The sequence below is a fragment of the Leptinotarsa decemlineata genome, unplaced genomic scaffold (genome assembly GCF_025532065.1).
Source record: "Leptinotarsa decemlineata unplaced genomic scaffold, Ldec_3_MD MMD2_tig00026317_RagTag_RagTag, whole genome shotgun sequence".
In the NCBI taxonomy this organism is placed as follows: Eukaryota; Metazoa; Arthropoda; class Insecta; order Coleoptera; family Chrysomelidae; genus Leptinotarsa; species Leptinotarsa decemlineata.
Window position 1 is genome coordinate 3,769,228 of NW_027412686.1, and position 12,737 is coordinate 3,781,964.

The 12,737-nt window shown below is 34.1% G+C and overlaps 1 protein-coding gene across 1 annotated transcript in view; it reads left to right on the forward strand.

The window, feature by feature from the left end:
* Nucleotides 1-12,737, forward strand: part of Cpr66D (Cuticular protein 66D) — an 89,183-nt gene that overhangs the window by 10,414 nt on the left and 66,032 nt on the right. The gene's annotated exons all lie outside the window — the stretch shown is intronic.

A 12,737-nucleotide genomic window follows, 5' to 3' on the forward strand; every position in this document is an offset into this window, starting at 1 on the left:
AGACTTTCCTGTATATTTATCATGACGAATTCAGGTAATAATTTCATTTATGACCTGCAAATAACTTAAAAAAGTCAGTATGGTATTCAATCAATATAATCGAAGTTGTAAGTGTGGGTTGTTATTTGTCTACACAATGATTAGTTTTTATGTAAAAAGTGCGACTCTCTGAAGAAAAACACTTTGATAAAGACAGAAAATTGAAACCCCTTTCAAGACAGAGATCTCAACGGCGGTGAGTTGTTTTGCCAGGTTTCCATGTCGAGAGCTAGAAGTGAAATCGATTGCTATCTCTCTGCATTTCTCACTGCAATTGAACAACTAGATGATACTGGAGTTTAAAAGAGGCACGTTCATAATACAATACCACAAAGTGCTGTTCCAAAGTGCTGCGATAGATCTTAGGAGTGATACTTGGCTATCTATGAGCACAAAAAAACAAATCCTTATTTTGTATTGATTATAGTAACCATTTTATTGCTTAGTTAACCCCAAAACCTCTTCATGAAAAATACAAAAAGAAGCTTCAATAATGACACATACACTCAGTATTCATGAGTTATCGTATTAAATGGGTTTTTTAAAATTGAATATAGAGTCACAAGTTGAATACTCCGAAGAAAACTACACTTCCTACATGATTTCAGATACCGAATTCAAGTATTAGTTATTTGAAAAGAAAAAACACCTCTTTTACACTTTTTATAGAAGTAGACCTAAGTACAATTTAAGACTATTGAGACATACACATATAAGACCATAAAGTATGCTTTCACGGCCAAAGTCACCACGTTTCGTCTGCAATTTCAACAGTCATCATCAGTTATATATCTGTTGACTGTGAGGATGGAGATTATGTCCCGAAGTCTCATCAACAACAAGTTAATGGCTTCAATTTTCTTTTGACGTTGCAAAATATTACAATGATTGAACATACTGATATTAACAAATTGAGTTTAACAATTTAAAGGTTATTAGGTGCATGGAATCGCACTTTATGAAGTGAGATCTCGACTTCTGAGTCGTTCGTAAGGTGGTTACCGGAGAAACACATAATAATAAACACAGATCAATTCAAATCAAAAAAACTATTTTAGGATAACCGACAAGAAATGGCAAATAATTTTTCGAAGGTCAATATTCAGAAAGATGAAAGAACTCATAAAAAAAGCTGAATTATCAAGAGGTACTTTTTTATTCACAATAACTAACTGACCTCACATCTGATTTTATCATACCTCTAATATTTCCTCCGAAATATATAATTTTTATATCATTCAGAAATATTATGATTTCAGTGTCGAAATTATGAGAGAGATTTCTACAAAAGATTGTTTCAACTTTTCACAGACGATTTTGTTTCGAATACAAAAATTATATCTTAACTTTGAACAAAAAAAATTACGCCAAGATTTGCTGGCTCTTTTCAAAGAATGTTCTCGATGAATATCATATGAAAAAAGCAGCACGTGGCAATTCAATCAGTAGTGAAAAAACGGAGACTACTAATGTGAGTTTTTCAAACTCCCCATAATTTTTATAGACCTTGAAAATTTATTATAACTCTTTTGATCATAAGACATTCGTATTGTTCGGTCTCAAAATTTCACTATCGGAATTATTATGTTTTTCAAGTGAATCTCAATTTTTTAGTATTCAACCTAGATTTGCCAGCTCTAAAATTTGTACAACCCTCCAAAAACCAATCTGACTCCTTCTCTAAAATACCTACCGATGTGAAATATTGCATTTGTGTAAAATTCATTTCATTACGGTTCCAACCTTGTGACACTACAGTTAGAATTGAATCTTGTCTTGTCTACAGTACATCTAGACATTTATTTTTCTTATCCTATCTTTTCACAAGAGTTATTGTAATTCTTGTGTGCATTGAGCATTCATACTCACGATAAAACAATCGTAGGTCAAAACACGTATAGAAAGTAAGATTATTTCAAATTATATCGACAGAATTACCCTGTATATAATTATGTCAATCTTGTAGAAGATATAACATTGCGGATTCAGAATCAGTCGGTTGTAGATATCCTGGAGGCGTTCAAAAGTTAGTCGTCTGAAATTAACAATAAGTGAGACAATTATTCTGTGAAATATTTCCATAGTTCCATGTGGGAGGACTTGAATACATATATGAATCATGAATATTCATTATTCCATTCAAGAGATGGAGGTATTTCAGATTTAACTAGTAGCAATGATTCTCTCATTAGATTTCACCAATTTTATTTTTTGTAGAAGATGATCTAGAATTAACTCGACGTAAAGATTTGAAAAATGATGGTTCTCTATAGATATTTGCATACTAAATCGTCCGTTTCACATTCATACCTTCTTCGACTGGTGAGTGGCCATGAACTTTTGAGTATGGAGCATCTACATGACAGAATGATACTGCGAAGAGTTCAGATTCCTGAAAAATGAGAAACAAAACTTTCTATGTTATTCCACTACTCTTATTCGTAACTTACGTTACTGCAGTTTCGTTGTATAAGGACTAATACAATAAACTTCACATTGATGTATTTTGGAGTAATGTTTCTTCTTAGACACTCTTGGTTGAACCATAAGTTCTGCGTTGCTTGATGGTACTACATTTTCAGTTTCAAGTAGTATGTAGCTTGTCTAGCTGTACTTGCTTCTTTCAATAAATTGAAGGATGTAGCCGTTACAACGTGGTAGAAAATCATCATGAAAATTGAGAGATAAAACTTTCTATTTTTTTTATACCACTTGTATTTGAAACTGACTTTACTGTAGTTTGGTCTTATGAAGAAATTTTCAAACGTAGTAACGGCTACATCCATCAATTCATTTCGGATTCCTTTTTCTGAATGGTCCGTGATGAAGAGAAAGCAGGACATTTTTCTTAAGGCCACTGTTGGACCAGTCAATGAGTTCAGTTCAGTTCTCAACACTAAACGAGGTGATCACAAGTCTAAATTATAGCTCATCCAGAAAAATACCTACAGAGATCACTAACTTGGACGACCTCGGTGACGTGATGAGTATAGAGGTTCTTGACACCAGATGCAGGGCCTGCACATGCGTCCTCAACATATATCCATCCACATAAAGCGGGCCCAAGAGTGTTTCATCATCTACGGCAATTTTACGGCTTTGAAGAGACACCGACGTTACCTTACGCGTTAGCCACAATAAACTCTTATGGGTTACGGTGTAGGGTCGAATAGACCCACTCACTTCAGACCTACCCACCCTACGCGTCGAGGGATAATTAATTCGTTGTGGGGAATGAGAAGTTACTATTCATTTCTCACCTTCAGGCTTATACAAGATAATCAGTCTGATTTACTTCTTCTCGACTATCAGAGTATAATTCGATATTTGTGGTGGAGTTTTCAGCTCCAGGTGAAACGAATATCGGTCCAGGTGGAGGTTGATAATGCTGGCGCTTATTTTTGAATTTGTCACGGTTTATATTGAGCACAAAACTTCACATCATGAAGAACCCAATATTTTAAGAGGTTCTCTAACAAAACATGAATTGTAATTCATAATGGATAGAGATACCACAATACAATATAGAAAATATATATGAATACAGAATATAATCAATAGTTTTGACACAATTACTACGAAGAGGTGTATAAGAAGTGTTTGAGGAGTGAAATGCACTTCCTGTTCATTATAATGATAATGATAATAGCTATTTGTTTCAAAATAAGTTTATACTCAAATAGACATTGAAAAGTATACCGAATTCATTCAATATTTCAGATGCTTGATACTCAAAACAACTTTCAAATTTGACTGTTTCCTGCTGTAATATTCTTTTGTATTCAATAAAATTTGCAGAAAGTTTGTCGGAATTCTAAACTTCAACAAATAACTGCACCAAAGAAGTGCATGCCTAGATGTTTCTTTCACATAGGGGATAGAAAAAATGATTCTACACAAATACTTTAAATTACTGTACTACATTGGTCAAGTAGATTGGTCAAACCACTATCCAACTAACGATCCAAACATCATCTCTGAATTTATATGTGAAAATATCACATATGCCATAGAAACAGTGTTTCCTTTGAAAAATATAGATCAAAAGCTCAGAAACCTAAGTGCTATACTGAGGTAGAACTCGGTAAAAAAACTCGGCAAAAACAGTTTAGAAAATCTTTAGTTAAATACAGGGTAAGTGTGGTCAAAGTATCAACCACAATTAATATCTACCTTACTGCAAATGATTTCTCTGAATTCAGATCCACAATGATTGATAATATTATCAAAAAAATACCTCCCACGGATAAATCAAGGGATGATCTCGAAAAAATAACTGTGAAAGTATTTTTGAGCCCCACGGATGAAAAAAAAATATCAAGTGTGATAGACACACTCAAATATAGTTCAAGTACGGATGCATATAATATAAGCTCCAAAATAATCAAAGTCATACCGGAAATCCTAAGCACACCACTCGCATACATGCATGGAGAAGGGAGAATTTCCTTCACATCTGAAACTGTGTAAAGCAACCCGAATTATGAAAAAAGGGTGATATAAATAACTGTGATAATTATAGATATACTTATGATAATCACCTCAATGATATAAAAAATGATTGAAGTAATTATCAGAGAGAGAATAACGAGCGTTTTTGAAAACGGAAAACATCTCGATGATCATCAATAGGGATTTTGATCGCTCAGATCAACTTCACAAGCTGTTACTCAAAAAGTTACTCAATAGCAAAAAATCTAGACGAGGGATACACATACGTGCAATCCTATGCTACTTGTCCAAAGCCTTCGATAGAGTCTCGCATAGCATCCTATCAGAAAAGCTCCATGATAACGGGATACGTGGACCAGCTCTTCGACTCTTTGAAACATTCATTACTGACATCCTACAATGATGTGACCTCCAGGACCATACAAATCAAACATGGTGTGCCTCAGGGTTCGGTCCCGGAGCCACTGTTGTTTATAATAATAAAAATAATGACAATAATAATAATAATCTTTATTCCATCCTTACAGATCACATACAGCATGATACAGGATACGTCACAAATAAAAAACCGTGTGATAATAGACAAATTTACAATAAACAATATTGAAATATCACAATTTAATAGATCTGTTCACATATACATGAAAACATGTATAACATTTATATTCGTACATATGAGCAAACACATTTTTATTTTGCATCACGAAATTCTTTGATACTGTAGTAACATTTGTCTTGCAAATATACTTTCAATTTTGATTTGAAGAAATTTTTATTCCGTTGCTCTCTCAGGTTTGCGGGAAGATGATTGAAAAACTCTATACCTCTATATGAGGGGCTTTTTTCATAGAATGATGAGCTGTGTGCAGGAATTCTGATGAGGTCTCCGTTTCTAGTTGGCAATGAGAAACTGTTTGATACATCTCAACATGTTGCATGAATAACATTATACATTTGAAAACATAAATACATGGAACTGTTGAAATCTCATATTTTTGAAAATATGATCGACACGATTCATCTGGTTTCAGATTGAAAATGAGTCGAATAATTCTTTTTTGGAAAACAAATATTCTGTTTGAGTTACTGGAGCATCCCCAGATGTTGATGTTATACGATATGTTACAGTAGATTAGAGCATCATATACATTGATGAGTTTATTGGTATTGAACATATTTTTTAATTGCAATATAAGCATATTAACCTATGTTCACTTTTTTGCTTATGGCATCAATATTATTTTTCCAACTCATTCTAGTATCTATATAAGTTCCAAGAAATTTCGTTACTTAAGAAAGATGAATAGTGCTATTTTTCACAACCACTTGAATATCAGTCACAGATCTTCACCTAGAATGGAAATACATACAGACTGTTTTCTCTGCATTCACTATCAAAAAATTTATTTCACACCAATTCATGAATGCTGAATTATTTTGTTTATTTTTTGTCCTCAGTCCTCAGGACTATCTGCATCAATGGCCAATGTAGTATCATCTGCATAGAGAACTACTGAATTCAAACTGATATAGTCAGATAGATCGTTAATGAATAACGAAAAAATAAGCGGCACCAAGATCGATCCCTAAGGAACTCCCCGGTCCATCTCATAATATTCAGATGTATGCTCTCCGATTTTAACTGATATTTTCCTGAAGCGCATGTATGACATCAGCCATGACAAGAAATTTCCACGAAAACCAAAGGAATATAGTTTACCTTCGATTATCTCCAGGTCAATAATGTCGAATGCCTTCGATAAGTCGAAGAAAAGTGCTCCCACATATTTTATTCTATCTAGTGAATCATAGATATATTTGAATAAATTGTACGAAACACTTTCGGTCGACTTACCTTGACAGAAACCATGCTGATATTTTGACAGTATTCGGAATTTGGATAAAAATGAGATTTTTAATATAAACACATCTTTCAAATACCTTTCCAATAATGGTGGGAATAGTTATGGGTCGAAAATTACACATACTGTAGGTGTCGCCTTTTTTGAAAATAGGGGAAAAACCCGGATTGTATGGAGCAATTTATAATGTATGCTAATGGTTTGGCGATATATTGAGCAATTTTTTTAATGACCTTCGTTGAGATGCAATCTATTCCGACAGAATTGATGTTTTTCAATGAGCTAATCGCATCCATGACGTCACAATCTGATACAGGGGAGAAATAAAATGTTTCACTTCTGTACATTGTGGTATAACTTTTTCTTTTGAATTGAAGTTGTTGTCGACAGCTATTTTAGCATTACTTGCATAGAAACTGCCGAAAGCATTGGCGACGATTATTTCATCTTCAACAATGTCATCATAATCTATATGAATGATCTGCCAATCTTCTTAGATATCGCAGATGTATTTATGTACGCAGACGACTCAACTTTCTCAATCAGAAGCAGGAATTTAAAAGAAATAGATAGAATGTCAGGTGACACACTGTCACGAGGTGAAGCTTATTTCAACGAAAATATTTTATCGTTGAATTAAAATGAAGCTAAAGAAATAACTTTTTCAAAATATACAGCAAATAATTCATCATCAGTCAAAATACCAGGATTTCACATAGATTGTAACCTGACCTGAAAATAACCCTTTCAGGAATTGCAAAAGAAGTTGTCAAGGAGCCAATTTTTATCCAGAAATCTCATACGAATATTATCAGTTGAAGTGCTGGAAACTGTATATGGTTTACTGCCACTTAATGTATGGGGTTTCATTATGAAACATAAGCGTACCAGCAGTTATCAATATATCAAAAAAATGTTAGAACTATAGCTAAGGCTGGACCAAGGGAACATGCCAAGCCATTGATCATCAAAATGCAAATGTAAACACTTCCATGTATATATATCAAAGAAGTCATCTTGTGGATACACAAAAACAAAAATGCGAACAATACGGGGAGTGAAATTCACAAGTACAATACCAGCAAAGAATTGTATAGACTACCTCGAGTAAATTACCTATACTAAAACAATAAAGCAGACTGACTATCTGCCAATTAAACTATATAATTTTATACCGGTGGATTGGAAGATATTGACTACAAAAAAATGTAAACACTATTTAAAAAAAATCATTTCTTGTAAATCCACTCTATAACATTGAAGATGTTTTCTCCTATATATGGACTGAATACTTATAGTCCGTTCATAATTTGTTGATAGCTCACTGCAAGTTTGACCCTCATTAGAGAACTGAAATACAGAGAGGACAGCTAATATGATATAATAACAAAAACCAAACTAAAACTGGCAGTTTAAGATGTTTTCGACTAACCCACCTTGTATCTGAAGAAATACAATACAGCTATAAAACTTTTAATCCGATTATGTAGGTATTTTGAGTGGAAATGAGTGACCAGTGTCGTAGAGTATATGATTAAAACATTAGTTACTTTAAATAAATAAATATATTAATATTCTTAAACTGTAGGTACTGTAAACTGTATTTTTATTTTAAAAAAAATTCTTTATTTTATTCAAAAATAATAAGTTACTTGCAATTTGTGAAAGATACATTTATTTAATTAATACCTATTTTTAAATGATATAAACTACGATTACTTACAAAACTATTCAAATTCAAAATAAACAGGATCATCTTCGGAATCCGAGTCGTCTTGCAGGTTAATAATTAGCGGTTGTGTCTCTACAGTCTCATCAATTATATTGTCAAGATCCCACATTTTTTGTTCTTCTTCTATTGCATGTCTTACTGCATCTCGCCAATTTTGTTCTGTAATATGTTGTAAAGACTCATATAACAATTCACGTACAGCTTGTATTTTATGTGACGTATTTTTTCTAGCCACATAGCTTTTCATTTGTGCCCAAATGAGTTCAATTGGATTTAATTCGCAGTGGTAGGGTGGAAGTCTAAGGACTGTGATGTTTCGTCTTTCCGCCATTTTGTCAACTACGTATTTTTTGAACTTAGATTTGTGTTGCCGGGCAATTTTTAAAAGTTCTGCTTTAACCATTCCATCTTCGTAAGGCAGGGACTTATTCCGCAGCCAGTCAATGATATCCTGTTTCTTCCACGCAGTCGTTGGAAGTCTTTCAACTAGTCGTGAATGATAAGGTGCATTATCTAATACTATAATTAAGTTTGGTGATATATGTTCAATCATCTGCTCAAAATACTCTTCGAAAACATCAGCTGTCATCTCCTCGTGATAGTCTTTTGTGCTTTTGGATTCAAATTCCAACAAACTATGCTTAGCAAATCCTTTTTCACTGCCAATGTGAGAAACTATTAATCTACTGCCTTTACCAGAGGGTGGGTAAATACCAGTAGACCAACCTTCCATAAAGGCTTGCCTGGAGCTTGATATATTTTTATCTGTCCAAATTTTTGTGAGAGTATGACCTGCGTTTACCCACGTTTCGTCCTGATAGTATTGGCCTTCCTTCAGCCCGAAATTTTCGTATAGATCTTAGATACTTTCTTCTCCAACATATTCTCTCTTCCCGGTCAATCAAAAGTGATTTTCGGTCTGATTTCTCCCACCGCCCGTCATGTTGGCACAACTCTTGATTATGTTCTGAACAGTGTTTGTGGGATTCTGAGAAACCAGAGCATCGTGAACGTTCAAAACAATAGTCTTCTCTCTTGGTGAATAGACATACTTACTGACTCTACGCAACAGTACCGGTGTAAAACTTGATGATGATGACGAAGCCATCGCAAGCAATCAAACAAAACAAGCAGGAACGAAAGGTACGTATATGTTTGTAGGAATATGAAAAAAAGTTACTCACGCACTGCACAAAATTCGCAAAATAAATATTAGAGACGTTAATTACTGCCGTAGACGCCGAAACACCAACGAGCCGTAAATTAAATGCAATTAAAAAATGTACTAAACCAAAAATTATTTTCGTTCGTAACAACTTCACCCTTTCAAGGCAAGTTTCGAATATAAACTGAAGCTTTATATTTAATGAATAAACACCTCAGGAACCTCCGCCTATGATTTCACGAGTTTTACGACCGTTTTATGACTTGGGCCCTCATTTTGTGCTATCGACAAATTATGAACGGACTATAGTACTGTCTATTTAACGTAATGCCTTACACAAAGCTTAGTTTCTAGGATTACCTCATTTCTACAGAATTTACTACTTCTATTTCTACATAGCTTCACAAATTTTATACATTTTCATATTACTACAACTCAGTCTTGACGTACCTACACATTTATGTTGTGAATTTTCTCATAAACATTTTTGTAATTTTTGAAATGTACTATCAACCTGCCCTCGTTATAATATCATCGGCAACCCTCAAGTGTCAAAACTTTGCGATCTGAGAATCAACAAGGTCTTACCTTGTAACGTGCGGTTCCTAGCATGGCCATAAATGGTTAATACAAGTTAAGTATATTTGTTCGTAATTTCCATTATTTCTCTCATATTTTCCTAATCTGAAAAATTTTGCTGGTTTATCATTTCCTTGAGTTCTCAGTGCCCCTTGGCTATGGTCCTTTGTCTCATCTTCCAGTACATATTATAGAGCTGGAATACATATCATTTCTGGAGTTATTGTTTTTAGATACTAAAAACGGTCATCCACAATCTTTTCTTCTGAAGTTTTGTCTCTGAAAGTCCGAGGCAACCGGTTGGATAGCGTGAGTTCCACTCATTCAATTGATCGTTATGTTGAACGTTGATTCGAGCTCAATTTTCTTTTATTGTCTAACTCTTGCTAGGAATTGCATGTTAAAAGACAAGACCTCGTTCATTTCCTTGCCTCTTGCAAACAAGTGTTACCCATTCTTGAATTCAGCTGAAATTTACTGATAAGGGCCAAGTAACTCGAAACCAAAAATCTGTAATACTATATTTCCTGACGGTTTGATGGATATAGTGTATTGTCTTTCATACTCACACACATTTTGATTTTTCTTTGTACAGAAAAAACATACAAAATCAACGGAATTGCTCTCTGAATATTTACATATACTATAATTTCTTGAGAAAGTATTGAAAGAAATATGTTGCTGACAAATATGTTTTATTGCGATTTTAAAAACCTTCCGAAAATGTATTTGAAGGCAGAATCTTAGAAATGATTTTCAAAATACGTTTCAAATAAACTTAATTCACTTCAACACAACCGGTACGAATTCCAATTATTACCGTATTAACGTATTCAGAAATAAGAAAAAATTACACTATGAACATGTATAGCTGTGATTTTCTCGCTCAATTGCACTTCGTGCTACATCAAAACTATATACAGATAATTGTTAGGAAACACGAAGCCGGAATACATTGCATTAAATCTGATAACTTTATACTAATTAGTTTGCTAAGATCCACTTTCACCAATAAATTCCTGTTGATAATTAGAGTGATTAGGAATAATACACAGAGAAAATATTTCTCAGTGATTAGTGCGTTTTTAAATTGTTTAGTTTCCTGTTTTTTTTTTCACTGTTCAATTATTAAAGTCATAAAACGAGTGCAATACTGTTCTTTTGTAGTTTCTTTAGCAGTGTAGACTTCGAAATCAATAAACACGCAGAAAGGATTGGAACAGAATTTATCGACAATAAAATTGCCATAAAATCGAAATTTCATGGTTGCACATGTTTTCCTTTAATTAAATCTGTTGAGACGCTGGGAAAATGCTGTGAGACGGGAATATTCGATTGAATGGCGAAAATTATGGCTACACTATTCAGAAATAAATTGGTTACGAATATTTGGATTCAACCAATGAAACGGAAAATGATTTTAAGAGAAGCGAAATTGAATACAAAAAAATATTTTGAAACGTCGATATTTTGATTTAGATGAAAATATATCATCATGAATTAAACACTTTTTGGAAATAAATGAAATGATTCATATTTTGAAAACCTATCAGGCACGTTTATGAACTTCGATATAAAATTATGAAACTGAAATATTCCAATCATGCATTCTAAAAACATCACATAAATGCTTGAAAATTAATAAACACAGCTAATGCAGTGAAATATTTTTTCGTCCTTTGATCTGATAGGGATGAATAAATATAACAGCAATGTAAGGACCATGTTTCTGAGGTAACTTCCTTTTTTGTGTTAAGCCGCTACAGCGCTTACCGGTCGGTATTTATCGCATGTGCATTACGGAATCAATTGACTGTAAAAAAATAAATATTTTGAAACATTCATCTCTCCCAACTACCTACCCAGTTGGATCTGATAAATGCCTGTGTGAACACAAATGCTTCTTCGGCTAATACCAAGCCAAATATTGAATTATATTGACATGCATTTATGCAATCAGAGATCAGTCCAACAGATGTTTCTCGTTCGAGTAGATCACCTACAAACAGTTTGTTTGAAGGTGGTTGACAATGTTTCGTGGTGCATTTCATCAGTTCGCACTTCTATTGTCTAATATGATATAAATTGATTTGAAATCCCTGAAAGTATCTGTAAAAAATTAAAAAGATTAGCTAAAAAATAATTTTTTCAAGCAAAAAACTGAAATTACAATGAAATAACATACAAGAAACAACCGAAAAACCCAAAAAAAAGAACTATTTTAACACGAGCTGAAAAAATTAAAAAATTATCAACAAGAAATGAAAATTAAAAATATAAAATCGAAAGATTCCAAACCCAGTTACTTCACGACGTTCCGATTATTAGTATTCACAATCGTCTTCGGGTGATAACTGGACTTATCCCCCCCCATGCACCCTCCCGGGTTGAGTGCCCTGAAGTAGAAGCTTCCCCCCCCCAGCTATTCAGCGAGGAGAACCTACTACCCCACTCCATCCACCCCCGCTCTCCGAGGGGTCCTCAACTTACTGATGGGCACTTCCGCAAGATTGATATCTGACCTCTTTTGGTCGAAAGTCAGCCTTTAGGTGCTATTCTTTCGCGATCGGTAAAAAATGTTTTGTCATGACCTAACCTAACTGAATTTTTGCATGGGGGCCCTCAAAAACTAACCGGCGGCTATTGTTATTAATTAACGTCGAGCGTTCCTCAGTGAATCTAAGGATAATTGGATCGCGGTCGAGTTGTTCTGCGGTGAACTTGCTGAAAGAAAATCTGATTAGTATGCTTACCGGAGTCGCCTGACGGCGACTCGTTGAGACGGTCGTTGATTCTGCTTGGTCGGCCTTGGATGTTCGTCCCTTTCTCGGAATCTGGGGTCATTCATGTTCAACGCATCGTGTAGATTGCGTAGCGCTGGGTTGTTGTGCGATCTGATTCTATCAAA